The following is a 21,146-nucleotide window of genomic DNA, read 5'->3' on the forward strand; positions in this document are numbered from 1 at the left end:
CCCACTTCCGATCCGGTTCTCCTGCACCTTCCCGACTCCTGCGGATGACAAGACACACAGCCTCCCTCTACGCTCTCCGTGAACTAAGATGGCACCCACAAACTGGACTAACTACAACGGCGACCCGACCCTAACAACGTTCTAATGGTCGGCAACGCAACTAAGTCAAACACTAGGACTAACTAAATGTGGTGCACTAACGGAACTACTAGTTACACGCTACGGGGAACACCAGCCGGTGTTCACAGCCTAAACCGGAGGGCGGTTCCTAACCCCCTCACCCAGGTCTTACCAAGAAGCTGCCTCCTTGCTATGGAGTCACACACAGGCCCTAAGTACGGGTTCTTTAAGCCCGGCTGAGGCTCAGTAAAACAGCACACTAACCCACGGGCCGACTGCCGCACGGAACAGCCGATCGAACTGAACCGCCCGACTGCCTGTACTCGGGTATCTCACACGTGTCCCTACGTCCGGAACCACAGGTCCACCTGCACGGAACCGGCCTTGAGGACCCTTGATCAGAACCACGGCCGCCCCTGGAACTGCCTCAAGGTGTGCTGTACTGCCACCAACTCACTCAGCCACCCCCCTCTGGGTACCAGTGTGACCCCGGGGACCTAAGGGACAGGGAAACTACATGTGTTCTCCCCTGACTATGTGTATGCTGTTACTTACACTTGTCCCCCACAGCACGGGTTAGCACAGGAAAACCACAGGAAACAAGAGCCTACCTTTAATGGGGGCCTGACGTCTTGCCCCTGGACACAGCTAGAAAGCACACCAAAATACTGTAATGTAAACTACACTCGCCACACAGACAGAATAAATACAGTCTACAGTACTTTGCCGCTACTTACCCGAACACACCGCTGCTAGCCAACCAGCAGGTTGCTACAGCACCACGGGAGCCTACGCTCGACCGTACCTCCTAACCACGTGTGCTCACCTCACACAGGACCGCGCCTACTCTCACGAGGCTCCCACGCCTCTACCACACACCACCAGGGCCTTATGCCCTACACACCATGGGTCTCTGCCCAGCTACACACAGAGCCTTCTACTCTGACTAATGGGCCTCCGCCCCCTCTCTAACTCAGGGCTCTGAGCCCACTCACTAGGGCCTTGTGCCCTACTACCTAGGGGTCCTAGCCCCTGCCTGAGGCCTGTGGCCTTCCTAACTAACCGAGGGCCTTGTGCCCTTAATAGCAGATGGGCTACCAGCCCCTAACCAGGCCCTCTGGCCTTCCTATGGCCTCTAGGCCCCTAACTACCTAAGGGCCTTGTGCCCTTGTGCACCTGGGGCTCTGAGTCCCCCTTTCTAACTAACAGGGGCTTGTCCCCTTTATATCAGTATACTAATGGCCTACTGGCCCACTACTTCGTTGGGGCCTAGTGCCCAGGTCCCTGGGCCTTGTGCCCCTACTTTAGAGTGCCACGGGCCTTGTGCCCGAATGTGCCCACGGGCCTAGTGCCCGAACTTAACGTTGAGTATACTTACCTGCTCTGCGCAGGATACTCAACTTGAGACGCCGTCTTCTTCCTTTCTTCTCCGGGTCTTCCAGACCCTCCAGCCGGCGGCGCCTCTTCTCCTCTTCGGCGCTGTTGAAGGCTGCTTGGCGGGGGCGCTCTCAGCCCTTACAAGGGCTCCCCGCCGACGTTCTCCGCTCCGGCGGCTTGATTGAAGTCTTCTGGCGGCAGGGTAGCTCACGGCCCTTACAAGGGCCCCCTGCCGCCGCTGCTGCTGGCTCTGTTGATGGACGTCTGGACGAGACGTCCTCTCTCTTCCCCGCCGACGGACTTCTGCCAAAATGGCGCCACCCGGCGACTTATATAGTCGCAGGCGTGACGTCATTAGCCGGCGCGAGCGCTGATTGGCTCGCGTCGGCGCCAATCTTTTGAATGGCCGGGCGCGAGCCGCGATTGGCTCGCGCATCCGGCCGCTGATTGGCCAGCGGGGAAAGATGAGCCCTGATTGGCTCATCCTTCCCCCGCGCACAGGACCTGCAAAAAAGAAGTTATACTCACCGCCGCTGGATCGATGGACGGGTGAGTACTTCTCCTCTTCTTTCTTGTAGCTGGGCACCATCGGGGACCTCTTCAGCCCCTCCAGGGGCACAGCGCTGCCGGATATCTTCGCCCTCTTCACGGGCACCGGCTCCAGCGTCTTCTGTCCCTCCACACTGATGGACAGCTACATATCAGACAAGTGTTATACCCTGAGGCATCTAAAAAGAATATACTTCTCTCTGAATGCTTCTCGTGGTTAACTGGATTTCCCCTCTAAAGATAATATTTAAAACACTGGCAAGCAGAACGATAGAAATATAACAATCATTACCAATAATGGCTATTTTACCACAGAACTTTGAGGTTTTGAAATGGATGCATAATTTATTAAAAACAAACTACAATTTTGTTGGACAGATTTATACACTTGGACCTGATTTAAAGTTAAACATATAATGTTTTTTTGACATGCATGCAAAAACGTATGCGTTTCAATAAAAATAAAATATAATTCTAGTGTATAGTGTCTAGTGTATAGCTAGTGTAAAGATGCCTCTTTCAGAAACCGGGCCTATGGGGTGCACAAAGATGTGCCTCCTGAAAGCAGTATCTTAAAGATTTATATAAGTCAAAAATGGACGCATGTCTAAGGGAGGTGGTTGACTGGAAGTCCACATCATTACGGTACTAAAATGACATGGGACCTGCCTCTCCAAGAGTAAGCATAAGGGGTGGGACTTAACCAAAAGTGGGTGGAGTTTTACTTTAATTTGTGGGAGGGTGTGGGCAGAACGGGGGCAGGGCTCATTTTTCTTCAGATTCCAAGATTCTAAATGTTGAGAGCTATGAGCATGTCCAATTCTATGAAAGGCCCTTTGTGGTTCTCCTGCTCCCCGCTTGCTATCTCTTGTCCAGCAAGAGCCATACATTTGCTATCTATGCTGTCGTTTTCTGTATCCCTCTTTCATTCATATTTTATAGACTGCCTGTGTAGCATCATCCACACAAATGTTCTATTTTTAATTCCGGAGGATTGCAAAATCAGTTCCTTGAAAAGTCATCCACATTCCTCAGTGAAATGTGCCAGATGGGGTCAAGATGGAATAATGTATTTCCGGCATTTTTCATGGATCTCAGTATATTATTTTTAGCCAGACATGAAAAAAATTACTTGAAAGCCTCTTCTCAAGTAAAAAGAAAATAACAGAGAAGGACCAAAGTAGGGAAATTTACGCACAGTGAATAAACCACGGCCTTTGCATGGTCTGGGTTGAATATTTATGTATTTAATGTGTGGGAAAATCATGCCTATCCCCAGTACTATGTCTAATTATCAGTTCACTATAAGAAATACAGTAATCAGATCAGCGTTCTTTCCTATCACTGAGCCACTTCCTTTCAGTAATGACGCAGTTTGGTACCGTGTTTGGTGTATAATGGTGTTCCCCTTGGTTCTGCCACCTAGTTGATTAATAATATAAACTCTGTGAAATATACCGAACGTAGCTAAATTGTACTTACAATTGTGTTATTCCAATTACTCAGAAATTAATCCAATTTTATAGAAATTTCCTGCAAATTACAGCAAACAAAATTAAAAATTAAAAAACAAAGATACTCTAAGGGAGGAATTCAATTAACAGCAAGGTGCCACCAGACATCGCCTCGATATCCAGCTGCGCACATTGCCAGCCAATATGATAGAGAAACTCCACTCCTTTTCTACACACATCTCTATGGCATACAACAGAAAATAAGGGGAGATTTCAGAAAAGCATTTGGCCAATGTGTCTCCCATCGTTTGAACGCATTGCAGCACCTCGTGGTTAACTGGATTCCCCCCTAAGATATAAATGAAGAGTTTTATTAATCTTTTGCAAAATGTGTTTAAACTGGTGTCATAAACAAATGTCTCAGCTTTAAAAAGTATTTTAATGTAGACTTTTAACTTTAAAAAAAGGCTTTTAGCAAGTTTACTTTTAAGACTAATTTAACAACATTCCAAGGAAACACCATCAATTACCTGCAAGAAAATGTATTTTTAAGTTAGAACAAATGTGATAACATCTGGTACTGGTTTTAAACTACTTGGAAGGTTGAACATAGTTTATTCTATTTTTATCCCAATTGTTGTGATAAAATAGTTCCCTGGCCAACTACCGCAAGTTGTGTGCATCCTCCGCCACTTTAAAAGCCAATAAAATGGCTGTTTCCATCTAATGTAGTTGGCTTTAAAGCATTCCCCAATTACTCCCTACTGCCTTTTATAGACCACATGACAGGACAGCTTTACTCCCTTCAGCCATTTTAGTTTTTCCCTTCAGTTATTGTTAGTTTACAAGGGACTCCACGCAGAGCTCCATGTCCAAGATTAGATAAATATTACTATTTATTCTAGTATTACTAGATTTGAGGGCACCATCACCATTCATCATCACCACCACCAATTATTTTATATAGCGCCACTAATTCCGCAGCGCTGTACAGAGAACTCACTCACAGCAGTCCCTGCCCCATTGGAGCTTACAGTCTAAATTACCTAACACACACACACACACAGACAGACACACAGACTAGGGTCAATTTGATAGCAGCCAATTACCTACCAGTATGGTTTTGGAATGTGGGAGGAAACCCACGCAAACACGGGGAAAACATACAAACTCCTCACAGATAAGGCCATGGTCTGGAATTGAATTCATGACCCCAGTGCTGTAAGGCAGAAGTGCTAACCACTTAGCCACTGTGCTGCCCCATGTATTTTCAGGGCACACAATTATCACCTTCTCCTACTGCTAAGTGCATTAGTGTTTCTAAAACTATCTCAATTTAGTTTATATGCCTCAGTGATGTCACAAGCTCCTACTATATCAATGGGCTACATTTTCATTGAACATTGGTTCACCCCTGAGCCAGCTTAATGGGAACAAATGCCCCGGGCCCCAGCTCATGAGGGTGCTCCTGTCTTAAGTGCCCTGGGCCCCTCAAAGCCATAATCCAACTCTGGTTCTCCCCACAAAATCACTGCCTCCACTGCATAATAGTGAAAGGAACTTAGTAAGGGAATGCCCCAAACAAAAAATAGTCTGGAAATCAGTTGAAGAAGGAATATGTAAAACAGGGGTGAAAATATCTATCTTAAATCCAAGAACAGGCTTGTTCAGTCTTTCAATATTGAATAGTCTTAATATATATATGTATTTCAGTATGTTTTTAACTTATTAACCCTTGCTAAGGTTATTATTGCTAGAACATGGATGGCATGTGACTCTCCATTCTCTCCCTGTTTCTAAACATGGGTCATTTTGGTTAACAATCCTGTGGGTCATGAATGGTGCTCTTATACTTGCAGAAATAATACCAAACTTTTTAAAAAAATATGGTGTTACTGGCGTTGCATTACCTGGTGGAAACTGTGGGGTGAAGCGCCCAAAGTGCCTAGTCAGCTCATATTTTTCCATTTCCTTAATACTTATCCAGTTATTTATAGAATCTATACACACACACATATATATATATATATATTAATAGCATAAGTACGACTATTATGAGTCACTTATTTGTTTTATGCCATTGTCTGAACTGGACACATCATATACCAAATTAAAGGTCTTGGTCTGAAGATTTGCAGAAAAATATTGGTGCTGTAATTGGTTGCAATGTTTCACAAAACTTCTGCCCGCCAATGAATTACCATTGTTCTCCGGAAAATGTGACAATTGGCAATACACCTGTGCCACCTTTACAAACCTGCTGTTTGCTCTGTAAACTGTGACCTGCTGGGTGGTCGTGAAACTGTGACAGTTATTTACAGCCCTGCTGAGTGACCTGGAACATGTGACCTGCTGGGTGGTCTGGAAAATGTGAAAGTTATTTGCAGCCACGTATATCAGCGCATCTTGCCAAGCAACTTCAATGGAAGAGCATATATATATATATATATATATATATATATATATATATACATACAGATATTGTAGTGTATAAAGAAGTTATTTAGTTCCTTTAATATAGTGATTGATAATATAGTTATTTTTTTCATTATACTTCGCTGTTAAAATTTCTATGTGTAATGTAGTGTATAAAAAAGTTATTGTATTCTGTTTATAAAGTAATTTAGTCATTAAAGTTCACCTTAATTTAAGGCAATAACAGCCTATTTTAAAACATTCCACAATTACTTTCTACTACCTTTTTAGTGCACCTGAAAGGAAAGCTTTTCTCCGTTTAGTCATTTTAGCTTTTAAGGGAATCGACACAATCTTCCAATGGGGTACATACACAAATAGGGAAGTTTGATGCTAGAATTTGAATTAAACTGTTTTTATCTTAAACAAAAAAGACAGTTACATCATTATGGAATAATTTTTGGGGACATAAAAGATAAAAATGGCCAGTGTTAAAGGTGTAGAAAACCCCGTCCTCAATATTTATTGCTATACCACTCCGGGAATTGGCAACAGCATGGCTAAAAGGGTTTTCCAGGGTCTTAAGGATGGCAGAGGAATCGATTTTTATAAAGGTTTCCAGATTTTAGTTTACTATTTTTGATTGCCCTTTAGATTACGGGAAGTTGGCAGAAGAAAATTAGAAGTGAATTCTACACCATTATCAGAGATGATTTCTTTAGGACAGCCATGTAAAAAGAACCTCTCTAATTGTAAGTTCAGCGAGTGTTGAGGCACAGGGAAGACCAACAAGTGGAATGAAATGGGCAGCCTTTTAAAATCAGTCCACCACAAGCCAAATGGTACTAAATCCTTAGGTAGATCTGTGATGAAGTCCATAGTAATGTGGGACCAAGGTTGATCTAGGAGAAACAATGGAAGCAGTAGACCATAAGGAGATGATCGTGGGTGTCACGACTGATAGTGGGTGTATGACTGGTAGAAGGTACCTGCTGTTGTTGGCGCAACTCAGAGAAAGGCGCGGAGTCTAACGTGCCCCTGGTATTCACCAGGAACCCCCGCAAGGAAGTATGGACTCCGCTGCAGGGACACGCAGGTCGCGGTCCTTCCTAGAGTCCACAGCGAGATACACGGGGTTGTCAGACAGGCCGGTTCAGCAACGTTCAGGTAGATGAGGTACAAAGGGAGATCCAGAAGAATGGTGAGGCAAGCCGGGTCGGTAACGTTCAAGGAGTGCAGTACAAAGGCAGAATCCAGATAGGGGTGGTCAAACGGTCCGGGTCAAAAGGGTAACAAGCAGCACGAGGAATGTCAGGGACAAATGCAGCAACTGGAACAAACAAACGCTGGAGGCAGGAAGACCTGATACTTTGGCACTGATTAGAGGCAGGAAGAGGTTTAAATAGTGAGGAGGTCCAATCAGCATCAGCGCTGCAGCGCTGTCATACCTGCCGCCGGGAATCCTACATAGCGTCCCGTTGCCTAGCAACGGGGCGCGTCATACAGCAAGGGGTCAGGCAGGGGGAATCCGGAAGTGATGCGTCTGGTTGCATAGCAACCAGACGCGCGGTCAGGCAGTCAGGCGGCCGTGCGGACGGCGCCTGACAGTATACCCTCCTCTTCCTCCTCCTGTTTGAAGGAACTTTTTGAGAATTCTAGGAGCGTGAAGGTCCTGCTTGTCCACCCATGATCTCTCCTCTGGGCCAAATCCTTTCCAATGGACAAGAAATTGCTGTTTGCCACGAAGAATGCGAGAGGCCAAGATCCGATTGACTTCGAATTCAGTTCCAGAAGAGGTTTGTATAGGTGGGGGACGACAGGGAGGTCGATAGAATTTATTGAGTACCAGTGGTCGTAGTAGTGAGACATGAAAAGTATTATGACATCTCAGAGAAGGAGGAAGTTTCAATTTAAAGCATACAGGATTAATGACTTGCATGATGGTGTATGGGCCAATAAATCGAGGAGCCATCTTCATAGAAGGAACCTTTAGTCTTAGGTCCCGGGTGGATAGCCATACTTGGTCTCCCACCTTTAAGAGAGGAGTGGCCCTCCGATGACGATCTGCAAAGATTTTGTGATGCTGAGTAGCCTTGAGTAAAGCCATCTTAGTCTTAGCCCAAATGAGAGAAAACTCCCGATACAGAGTATCTACGGCTGGAACCGGTGAAGAGGACACTGGAAACGGATCCGGAAACACAGGATGACTTCCATATACAATAAAGAAAGGGGAGAATCCGGTAGACTCATGAATGTGTTGATTATGGGAGAACTCCGCCCACGGAAGGAATTGAGACCATTTATTCTGGTTGTCGGAGGTAAAACAGCGGAGGAATGTCTCGAGATCTTGATTGATTCGCTCCGTCTGTCCATTGGTTTGCGTATGATATCCCGAAGAGAATTTCAATTCTATGTTCAATCTCTTACAAAAGGTTCTCCAGAAATGGGACGTGAATTGGACTCCACGGTCCGAAATGATCTCCTTCGGGCAACCATGTAGTCTGAATATCTCTTTGATGAAGATATCTGCCAAACGACTGGCCGTGGGCAGTCCAGTTAGAGGAATAAAATGTGCCATCTTCGAAAATCGATCAATAACCACCCAGATAGTGGTAAACCCTGCACTGAGGGGTAGGTCTGTAATAAAATCCATGGCCACACTTTCCCAAGGAGCATCGGGGATGGGGAGTGGACGAAGAAGGCCTGCCGGAACTCTTCTACAAGTTTTGTGTTGAGCACAAGTAGTGCAGGAAGCAATACATTTACCAATATCGGCACGTACATTAGGCCACCAGAAGCGTCGGCAAAGCAGCGATGTTGTCTTCTTTATTCCAGCATGGCCGGCAATGCGGGATGAATGAGCCCACTGCAGGGTCTTGAGCCGGAGATGGGGTTCCACGAATGACCGGCCTAGAGGAGGAGAGGACGTTTTGGTCCTAGTAAGGGCTACGATATTAGCAGGATCAATAATATGCTGAGGAACCAACGGTCTTAAACGGTCGGAATCGTCAAATGAGCGGGATAATGCATCGGCACGTCCGTTCTTGGCTCCCGGGCAGAATGTGAGCTTCATGTTAAATCGAGCGAAGAAGGATGCCCAGCGGGCTTGCCGAGGATTAAGGCAACGAGCCTCTTGAAGGAACACTAGGTTCCGATGGTCGGTAAACACAGTAACAGGAAATATAGCCCCCTCCAACAGATGTCGCCATTCCTCCAGAGCCGCCTTGATGGCCAGTAACTCCTTGTCCCCTATTCCATAATTACATTCACTAGGAAGAAATCGTCTGGAGAAAAACCCACACGGGTTGTGTGAGCCAGCCGGAGACTCTTGAAAAAGCACCGCCCCAATGCCTACAGAGGATGCATCTACCTCTAGGAAGAAAGGTCGTTCTTGATCTGGCTGGGACAGAACTGGGGCTGAAGAAAATGCTGTCTTTAACATTATGAAGGCAGACATGGCTTCCGAGGGCCAAACCCTGGGGTTGGCAGTCTTCCTGGTTAAGGCTGTAATGGGGGCTATAATGGTGGAGAATCCCTGAATAAATTGGCGATAATAGTTTGCAAAGCCGATGAACCTTTGAATAGCTTTAAGGCCTTGTGGCTGAGGCCAGTCCAGAATAGCTGACACCTTGGTGGGATCCATACAAAGACCTTGACCCGACACGATGAAACCAAGAAAAGGTACCTGGCTGATCTCAAACACACATTTCTCCAGCTTGCAGTAGAGGTGATGTTTCCGGAGTCTACGTAAGACCTCCTTTACTTGTTCCCGATGAGTCTTCAGATCTTTAGAAAATATTAATATATCGTCTAAATACACTACCACAGAAGTGTACAACAGGTCATGGAAGATATCGTTAACAAAGGTTTGGAAGATGGCTGGGGCGTTGCAGAGGCCGAAGGGCATCACCAGGTACTCGAAATGTCCATCTCTGGTGTTAAAGGCCGTTTTCCATTCGTCTCCTTCTTTGATGCGAATCAAATTATAGGCCCCACGGAGATCTAGTTTGGAAAAGATTTGAGATCCACTGAGTTTGTCAAAGAGGTCGGAGATGAGGGGTAGTGGATATCGATTCTTGACAGTGATGCGGTTGAGAGGACGATAATCAATACAAGGCCGAAGAGACCCATCCTTCTTCTTGACAAAAAAAACCCCTGCACCCGCTGGGGAAGTGGATTTGCGGATAAATCCCCGTCTCAGGTTTTCTGAAATATATTGAGACATGGCTGATGTCTCTGGACGAGATAGAGGGTAGGTCCTTCCTTTGGGGATGGGTTGGTCAGGAGATAAAACAATAGCACAATCCCAGGGACGATGAGGAGGCAAGATCTCCGCTTCCACTTTACTGAATACATCTTGGAATTCTATATAGGCCTCAGGAAGGTGGGTTAGCTCGGAATGAGCCATTACTTGACATTTTGGAGGCAAGACTCTAGACAGACATTCAAAGCGACATCTTGAACCCCACGACATGACTTGAGCGTGGTCCCAATCCATCTGAGGAGAATGTCTTCTCAGCCACGGTAGCCCCAAGATGAGGGGATTAATGGACCTCGGCAACACCAAAAGTTGGATCATTTCGCTATGAAGTACTCCTACCCTCAACCGAACAGGAGACGTCACGGAGGAGATGGAGCCGTGAGTGACACGACTTCCGTCGACTGCCGTCAGAGATAACGGTTGGGGCAATGGGTTTAGAGGTATTTGGAGCTGCGAAGCTAGATCTGCCGAAATGAAGTTCCCGGAGGAGCCGGAGTCCACAAAGGCCGTGGTGGAAAAGGTACCCTTGGGGGTGCTCAGGATGACAGCCATCTGAAATTCTGGGGAATTTTCTTTAGAATAGGGAGCAACTGTGGATTCTCCTAAAACGGCCTCCCCGCCACCGTTTAGGAGGAAGAGTTTCCCGGTTTCTTGGGACAAACTCTTAGCAGGTGTCCCGGATCTCCGCAATACAGACACAGGCGTTGTTTGAAGCGTCTCTCCCTCTCTTCAAGGGATAATCTAGAGCGGCCTACTTGCATTGGCTCGTCCACTGGCAGGATGGGATTTTGGAACTGGGGTGCTAGCCGTGGTATGAACCGTTTGCCGGGAGAGCGTTCTTGCGTGTGCTCTTGGTAGCGCAAATCCACCTTGATGCACATGGAGATGAGAGGATCTAACTCAGCCGGGAGTTCTCTGGAAATTAGCTCATCCTTAATCCGGTCCACCAGACCTTGCCAAAAGGTTGCCACCAGTGCTTCGTTATTCCATTTTAACTCGGAAGCCAGGGTTCGAAATTGAACTGCGTATTGCCCCACGGACAGGTCACCTTGGCGGAGGTTTAACAAGCTGGTAGCTGCAGAAGCAACTCTTCCGGGATCATCGAAGACTTTCCTGAAAGCTTCAATGAAAGAGTTGGAGTTGTTAAGAAGTGGACCCCCTTGTTCCCATAAAGGTGAGGCCCAGGCAAGGGCTTGACCACTGAGGAGGGAGATGAGAAAGGCTACTTTGGTGCGTTCTGAAGAAAAGGCCCCTGGGTTGCACTCAAATTGAATGGCACATTGGTTCAAAAAGCCCCTGCACTTCTTGGGATCACCGTCAAACTTTTCGGGTGTCGGGATGCGTACATCGGAGGCTGCTGTAGAGACCGTAACCACACTGGATGCTGTGGATGCCGCAGAGGTTATGGCTGGTGTAGCGGGTACAGCATTCTGAAATGTATCGAAGCGGGAAGCAATCCCTTGGACACATTGTAGAAGATGCGCTTGGGCTGCTTCTTGTTGCTCCACTCGTTGAGCCAAATGCAGGAGTAGGTCACGAGCAGACGGTTCACCAGACCCCTCCGTTGTCATGGCCAGAGTATACTGTCACGACTGATAGTGGGTGTATGACTGGTAGAAGGTACCTGCTGTTGTTGGCGCAACTCAGAGAAAGGCGCGGAGTCTAACGTGCCCCTGGTATTCACCAGGAACCCCCGCAAGGAAGTATGGACTCCGCTGCAGGGACACGCAGGTCGCGGTCCTTCCTAGAGTCCACAGCGAGATACACGGGGTTGTCAGACAGGCCGGTTCAGCAACGTTCAGGTAGATGAGGTACAAAGGGAGATCCAGAAGAATGGTGAGGCAAGCCGGGTCGGTAACGTTCAAGGAGTGCAGTACAAAGGCAGAATCCAGATAGGGGTGGTCAAACGGTCCGGGTCAAAAGGGTAACAAGCAGCACGAGGAATGTCAGGGACAAATGCAGCAACTGGAACAAACAAACGCTGGAGGCAGGAAGACCTGATACTCTGGCACTGATTAGAGGCAGGAAGAGGTTTAAATAGTGAGGAGGTCCAATCAGCATCAGCGCTGCAGCGCTGTCATACCTGCCGCCGGGAATCCTACATAGCGTCCCGTTGCCTAGCAACGGGGCGCGTCATACAGCAAGGGGTCAGGCAGGGGGAATCCGGAAGTGATGCGTCTGGTTGCATAGCAACCAGACGCGCGGTCAGGCAGTCAGGCGGCCGTGCGGACGGCGCCTGACAGTGGGTTCTTATGCTGAGCACAAGTTTGACAAGTCACCACATTCACCTTGATGTCTCTTTGAAGAGAAGGCCACCTGTCACTCACCGGACTGTGAGTGCTACTTCTAAGGTAGCTAGGAACCGTGTCCGTCCATTATAATGAGGTACTGCGCATGTGCAGTCCCTTTTAACCTTCAGTTCTGTTCCTTTAACTTAATTGGCTGATCAGGCAACACTCCCTATATTAAGCACCTGTGGTCAATACCACGTTGCCTGATCTTGGAGTCTCATTCCTCATGAGTCTCTGAAGGTGTTCCAGTGCCTGCTCGTGTGTTCAGCTTATGCTGATTCCTGTTTGCCGTTTGTGGTTTCCAGACCACTTCTATTCCTCGTGTTCCTAGTGTCTTCAGCAGCTGATTCCTATCCGCTGCCTCCGTGTATCTACAGTTACAGATTACTGCAAACTCTCCTGTGTTTCATCGTGACTCCAGCAGCTGATTCCTATCCGCTGCCTCTGTATATCTACAGTTACAGATTACTGCAAACTCTCCTGTTGTCACAAATCGGGATCTTAGCCGCACTTACCTCATCCGCACGAACATGAGCAAGAAGTTCATCCAGGCTGCTAAGTTCTGTTTCACTCCTGCTCCAGCTAGTCCCAAGGGTCCCGAATCGGATCAAGAAATTCAGACGACCGTGACAGTTTGTTCTGGCCTAATGGATCCTCTAGGGGAACATACCCCGAGGGAGGACTCTGTCCAAATATTAGCTGAACGCATTGAGAGACAAGAAACTAACCAGGGGCAAATTTTGAGATTGCTGCATGATGTTTCTACACGTATGGATACCTTGCAGTTATTCCGCAGTCAACCATCCCAGACTCCGCCTGAGCCAGTAATACCTGCTTCACTACTTACTTCATCCAGACTCCATCTTCCCACGCCAGCTAAATACAATGGCGATCCGAAGAATTGCCGCGGGTTTCTCAACCAGTGTAGTATACACTTTGAATTACAACCCGGAAATTTCCCCACTGCACGTACCAAAACTGCTTATATTGTTTCGCTACTATCAGGGCAAGCTCTGGCATGGGCATCACCGCTCTGGGAAAAATCTGACCCAATTTTATTTGACATTGATAGCTTCCTGTCTACCTTCCGCAGAATATTCGACGAGCCTGGAAGAACAACATCAGCCGCTTTAGATATTCTGCGCCTTCGGCAAGGGCAGCAGTCTGTGGGCCAATATGCCGTTCAATTTCAAACAATTTCCTCTGAACTATCTTGGAATAACGATGCTCTTGTTGCGGTTTTCTGGCAGGGCCTGTCTGACCACATTAAGGATGTATTAGCGTCTCGGGACTTACCTACAACGCTAGACCAATTGATTACCACCTGCAATCGGGTTGATCTTCGGTTCAGAGAAAGAGCTCTAGAAAAGAGGAAGCTGAAACACCCCAAGTTCCACCCTATTCAACGGGTCCGTGTACCGTCTCCTTTCCCTGAAGGACCCATGCAATTAGGCAAAGCACGTCTTTTACCCACCGAGCGAGAACGGCGAGTTAGAGAGAAACTTTGCTTATACTGTGCCAGTTCCGGACATCTGTTACATCATTGTCCTCGTAAGCCGGGTAAACACAACCTCCTAGCTGACGATGAGGAAGTGAGCATAGGAGTGGCTCTTCGCTCCCCACAAGGCAAGGACTGTATTATCCCAGTCACTCTGAAACACGCTCAAGGCTCCCAATACATTTCAGCCCTGCTGGATTCTGGAGCAGCTGGAAATTTCATGTCTGCCAGATTAGCTGCTGAACTAGCCATTTCACTAGAGAAAATTCCAGTGACCATCTTTCTCTCTGCGGTTGACGGTAGCCGTATTCCAGGGGGTACCATTACGCATCAGACTTCTCCAGTGACGCTCCAAATAGGAGTTCTGCATTCCGAGTCTCTTACCTTTTTGGTCATCCCAGAAGCCACTAGCCCTGTGGTTCTCAGGTTTCCATGGCTTCAAACGCATAACCCCCATATTGACTGGTCGACTCCACAAATCCTGGCGTGGGCTCCAACTTGTTTCGGGTCCTGTTTACAACGTGTTCTTCCACATTGCTCCACCTCTGATAAGGAAGTTTTGCCAGTTCCTTCTGCCTACCAAGAGTTCACAGACGTTTTCAGTAAGCAGGCCGCTGAAACTCTACCATCTCATCGGGATTGGGACTGTCCCATTGATCTTGTTCCGGGTAAAACCCCACCGCGTGGCAGAGTCTACCCTCTTTCTATCCCTGAGACAAAATCTATGTCTGAATATGTAAAAGAGAACTTGGAAAGGGGCTTTATTCGCCCATCCTCTTCACCGGCAGGAGCCGGGTTCTTTTTTGTAAAAAAAAAAGATGGTGGATTACGTCCCTGCATCGATTACCGAGGTCTCAACGACATTACCATCAAGAACCGGTATCCTCTGCCCCTCATCACAGAGTTATTTGACAGAGTCAAAGGTGCGCAAATATTTACGAAGTTGGATCTCCGTATCAGGCGTGGCGATGAATGGAAAACCGCCTTTAACACCAGGGATGGGCACTACGAATATCTTGTCATGCCATTCGGTCTGAGCAATGCCCCAGCGGTTTTTCAGAATTTCATAAACGAAATCTTTCGGGACTTACTGTACCATACTATTGTGGTATATTTGGACGATATCCTCGTTTTCTCCTCTGATATCCAGTCCCATCGCAGACATGTTAAAGAGGTCCTCAGCCGTCTCAGAAGGAATAAACTGTATTGCAAGCTTGAAAAATGCACCTTCGAAGTTGAATCCATTCCATTCTTGGGGTATATTATCTCGGGCACCGGTCTCCGTATGGACCCAGAGAAGGTGCAAGCTATTCTTAACTGGCCTCAACCATCTACACTAAAGGCAGTACAGCGATTTCTGGGATTTGCTAACTACTATCGAAAATTTATTCGTGGCTACTCTACTGTAGTAGCACCACTCACCGCCCTCACCAAAAAAGGAGCTAATCCTGCCAAGTGGTCTGAAGAAGCCCAATCTGCTTTTCAACTTCTGAAACAAGCATTTATTTCTGCTCCCATACTGAGGCAACCAGATTTAACCTGTCCATTCTACTTGGAAGTTGATGCCTCATCTGTCGGAGTAGGGGCAGTTCTCTCCCAAAAACCAGCTGATGAGCAATGGCATCCCTGCGGGTTCTTCTCCCGAAAATTTTTACCAGCTGAACGAAATTATGCCATAGGGGACAAAGAGCTGCTTGCCATCAAATTGGCGCTTGAAGAGTGGAGACATTTACTTGAGGGAGCTCATTATCCTGTCACAATATACACGGATCACAAGAATCTGCTCTACCTTAAAACTGCACAGTGCATGAATCCACGTCAGGCCCGATGGGCACTATTCTTTTCTCGATTTGATATCCATGTCACCTTCCGTCCCGGTTCCAAAAATCGCAAGGCCGATGCTCTGTCACGTTCTATGGTAAAAGAAGAAGATTCCATCATTGTGGATCCACGGCCTATTATCAGCCCACTCAGCATCGCAGTCAGTAGACCCGACAATACACCTCCCCAGGGGAAAACTTTTGTTCCTGAGAATCTGCGTAAAAAATTGCTCCAATGGGCACATTGTTCCAGATTTGCCGGTCATGCTGGCATCCGCAAAACTCAGTCTTTCATATTGAGAAGCTACTGGTGGCCTACGCTTCATCAGGATGTTCAGCAATTTGTTTCCGCATGTGGCAGCTGTGCCCAACATAAAAGTTCAAGACAATCTTCAGCTGGTCAACTTTTGCCTCTGCCTATTCCCACCAAACCCTGGACCCATATTTCTATGGACTTTGTTTCCGATTTGCCCAATTCTAATAATTTTAATACCATCTGGGTCATCGTTGACCGATTCTCTAAAATGGCGCATTTTGTTCCTCTCCGTGGACTCCCATCAGCACCTATCCTGGCTCAGCAATTTATAAAGGAGATCTTCCGTTTGCATGGGTGTCCTGAAGAAATCGTCTCAGATAGAGGAGTTCAGTTTGTGGCGAAATTCTGGAGATCCTTGTGCCAAGCACTACAGAACAAACTAAACTTCTCTTCGGCCTATCATCCCCAATCCAACGGGCAAACGGAAAGAGTTAATCAAGACCTAGAAACATTTCTCCGTTTGTACATATCCTCTTCTCAAGACGACTGGGTAGATCTGCTTCCTTGGGCAGAATTTGCTCATAATAATCATTATCACGAATCCTCTGCTTCCACTCCATTTCATACGGTCTATGGCCTACACCCCAGGGTACCCTTGTTTACTCCACTTCCTACAGCCTCAGTACCTGCCTCTGAAGTTTTCCTAAAGAATTTTTCAGGCCACTGGCGCCAGGTACGGGAATCTCTACTTAAGGCGTCCCAACGCTACAAGATTCAGGCCGACAAAAAGCGACGAGCCATTCCAAGCTTGAAACCTGGAGACAGAGTCTGGCTGTCTACTCGCAATCTACGCCTCAGAGTTCCATCTATGAAATTCGCTCCTCGCTTTATTGGACCGTTTAACATCTCCCGAGTCATCAATCCAGTGTCCTACAAATTACATCTACCATCTTACCTCAGGGTACCCAACACCTTCCATATCTCTCTCTTGAAACCACTGGTGCTAAATCGGTTTTATACACCCAAACTGGTTTCTCCTGAAGTGCAGACTGAACATGGTGACGAATATGAAATTAAAGAGATCTTGGACTCTCGGTTTCGACATAAAACCTTACAATATCTAGTCGACTGGAAAGGCTATGGTCCAGAAGAGAGGGCCTGGATCAAAGCTTCTGATGTTCACGCTCCATCTCTCATCAAAAAATTTCACGGCAAGTTTCCAACTAAGCCCCAATCTAAGTGTCCAGTGGCCACTCGTAAGGGAGAGGGTACTGTCACAAATCGGGATCTTAGCCGCACTTACCTCATCCGCCGCTGTCATATCACGGCTACCTGGGTCCCTTCTGGTCATCTGCAGCATTCCCGTTCTCCACACCTTCATTTGTAAACAAACACATACTGTCTGTCCTGCTGCATGGGCACGGGCATCTTGGATGCAGTCAGGTGATCAGTCCTAACCAACCAGATTCAGAAGCTGTGATCACATGAACTGATCAGCCAATAGTTGTTTGGGACATCCTATTTAAACCTGCTGCTGTGATCTGTTCATTGCCAGAACAACACACTTCTCTCCAGAGGATAGTTCTTGGCTCCAGTGTTCCTGACTGCATTACAAGTGCAGTAATCCTGTCTGCACTCCTAAGTGCAGTGTTCCTGACTGCATTACAAGTGCAGTGTTCCTGACTGCATTACAAGTGCAGTGTTTCTGACTGCATTACAAGTGCAGTGTTCCTGACTGCATTACAAGTGCAGTGTTCCTGTCTACATTTCCAGGCTGCTAATTCCCCTGCTATATTCTACAATCAGCACGAACATGAGCAAGAAGTTCATCCAGGCTGCTAAGTTCTGTTTCACTCCTGCTCCAGCTAGTCCCAAGGGTCCCGAATCGGATCAAGAAATTCAGACGACCGTGACACCTGTGTTTCATCGTGACTCCAGCAGCTGATTCCTATCCGCTGTCTCCGTATATCTACAGTTACAGATTACTGCAAACTCTCCTGTGTTTCATCGTGACTCCAGCAGCTGATTCCTATCCGCTGCCTCCGTGTATCTACAGTTACAGATTACTGCAAACTCTCCTGTGTTTCATCGTGACTCCAGCAGCTGATTCCTATCCGCTGCCTCCGTGTATCTACAGTTACAGATTACTGCAAACTCTCCTGTGTTTCATCGTGACTCCAGCAGCTGATTCCTGTTCGCTACTTCAGCGTGTCTACAGAGTCTGCTCGTCTCAGCGCTCCAGTCTGCATTCTACCTGCCGCCAGCTGACCCGCTGCCTACTGCTTCTACAGTGTGTCCATTTGTGTCAACTTGCCTGTTAGCATCAAGTCTACGCTCCTCGGCTTCCAGCTCTGCTACATCGCTTCAACTCTCCCTTGGTCTCCTGCTGTTCTATTCGATATACTACTGCTTCCTAAGTATTTGTCGTCCTTGCTGGCCTACCTACAAGTGCGCTGCACCTACCTGCCGCTTCCATTCTGCAAGGACTTCTCATCTCGCCTGTTCCTTGCCGCTCAGGTATCCCTGCAGCTATCTCTAACAGCCTGCTCATCTGAACCACGGTATGCATACTTCTCATTGACTGTGCTGGTGTATTGCATATCCATCTGGACTGAGTTGTTCTCCTCCAGAGTTTCCATCCTCTGAGACTATTGCTATTATTGACTGTGTTTCCTTTTGCTGGACTATTTGAGTGACTTTGTTTATCTGTGCAGTGCTGATCATTCATTATTATTATTGTGTGCAGTTCAACGTGGGATCAAGTTCAGTGTACCCGTGTAGACTCTGCATAGCATTTATCTCCTCGTGTCCTTCCTCACATATATATTCAGTGGTACAACTTGCTAGAGGCAGACCACTGATTCCTGTTTCCCTGTGTCACCAGTTGCATATATCCTCTCACATAAGCAGTGGTACAACTTGCTACTCGCAGACCACTGACTTCCCGTTACCTTCACCTGGATTCCATTCCTTCACTACAGACAGCGGTACAACTTGCTATACGCAGACCGCTGACTTCCACCTCCTTATTACTCCTGGACATTCTTCTCACTATAGCAGTGGTACAACTTGCCGTGCGCAGACCACTGACTACCCTCACGTGTCCTTGTCCATCCAGATCCTCGTGTTCAGTTACCTATTGTTTACCAGTGCTGCTAGTCATAAACTTTCTGAGCATTCTCTAACCATCTGCTGTTTCCAGTTCCATTATCACCCTGCCATCAGAGTATCATATACCAACTCTACTGCTCTGATAAGACCATCAGCGGGTGATACTGGGTAAAGACTCCTAGTGCCCGTGACACCAACAGAGGCTTCTAGCGATTAATTCAAAAGTCTTCCAGACTCCAGCATGACCAGTGGATCGTGAGGTATGTACCCAGAGAGAGTTTCTTCCGACGGTTCTCCAGCACAAAAGTTTTACCCACTGGCAGATTTAGAGTGGAGGAAGAGGCTGCAAGAATTGGAATATGTAGAGACAAAATTGGTTTATTTGTATTTTGGTTATCACAGTCCTTGATAACAAAGGATTGGGAAAGAGCGGCAGCTTTTTTTATTCTTCTGCCATGGGAGAAAGGTAACACAGAGTTCAAACCAGGAGGAAAACTGTCACCATCTAGCTTGACGAGGATTTAAACAGTGCACATTCTGCAAATACGAAAGGTTCTTGTGGTTCATGTATATGGTAATAGGGAAATGAGAACCTTCCAGAAGATGTCTCAATTCTTCTAAAGCAATAGTGTAATTTAATTCAGTAGCAATATATTTTCTGGATTAGAACCTACAAGGGTGGAAATTCCCCAGGGAGGAACATCGGAGAGAATAGCCCTTACTGCCACTGAGGGAGCATCAACTTAAATGATGAATGGTTGAGATGGATCTGGTTGAATACATACCGTAGCAAATATTAAGGCTTGTTTTAAAAAGATAAAAGCTTGGCTGGCCTGAAGCACCCATTCTTTATTCGCATCCTTCTTAGTGAGAATGGTAATTGGAGCCACTAAGGTGAAGGAGTCTTGAATAAACTGTCGATAATAATTGGATATAAATTGGCGAAACCCAAGAAACACTGAATTTCCTTGGTTCTGGTTAATTAATAATAGCTTTGATCTTTTCTGGACACCAGACCCAGGAAAAATGTAACCGAGAAAAAGGATATTCCTTTGTTCAAGGTAGAGATGGTCACTGACCCCCTTGTTTTGGTCTTGGATCTAGATTAGCTTTGTGTTTTGGTTTTGGTTTTGGCAAAACCGCCCTTGCGTGTTTTGGTTTTGTTTGAGTTTGCTTTGCAATTTGTTAAAAAATAAAAAAAAATTGGTCTAAAATAACCTAATTTAGTGCTCCACCTGTTTCTTGGATAAGTGAGTTAATTCTACAGCTAATAAATGTCAACGAGCGCTGCCCCCCCCCCCCCCCCCGGGATGTGTGCTTTTATCAGACACACCAATCCAAGGTGCCAAACAACGCACTAAAAAGATCGATCAAAACTCCTAGCAACAAAAGGCAGTTTGGTGTCTATCTGTATATTACACCCTACACTTATAGTTAAATCGAAAAAAAAGCAGCCTGCAAACACTGTACGATCAATAGAAATGCCCAAAGCATCTTTTCTGTTTGGCTCTAGTGTACACCCAAACCATCTTAGTGCAAATTATAAAAAATACAGTTTAATCCCTGGTAGGCCATCCTTAATTCTAACACTTACCTGCAAATTATACAGACAAGCCTGCTTGTCTTCCTCTCCATCTTTGAGCATTGGCAATGTAGCCATCGCCTTTGGGTGTATATACTACTTATAGTTAAATAGAAAAAAAGCCAGCCTGCATAGACTGTACAATAAAATAGAAATGGACAAAGGCAGTTTGGTGTCTGTCTGTATCTCACACCCTCCACTTGTAGTTAAATATAAAAAAAAGCCAGCCGGCATAGACTGTACAGTAAATATAGAAATGGACAAAGGCAGTTTGGTGTCTGTCTGTGTATGACACCCTACACTTGTAGTTAAATAGAAAAAAAGCCAGCCGGCATAGACTGTACAATAAAAATAGAAATGGGCAAGGGCAGTTTGGTTCCTGTTTGGACCCCCTCCACTTGTAGTTAAATAG

This window comes from Mixophyes fleayi, chromosome 2 (assembly GCF_038048845.1).
Source record: "Mixophyes fleayi isolate aMixFle1 chromosome 2, aMixFle1.hap1, whole genome shotgun sequence".
Lineage (NCBI taxonomy): Eukaryota > Metazoa > Chordata > Amphibia > Anura > Limnodynastidae > Mixophyes > Mixophyes fleayi.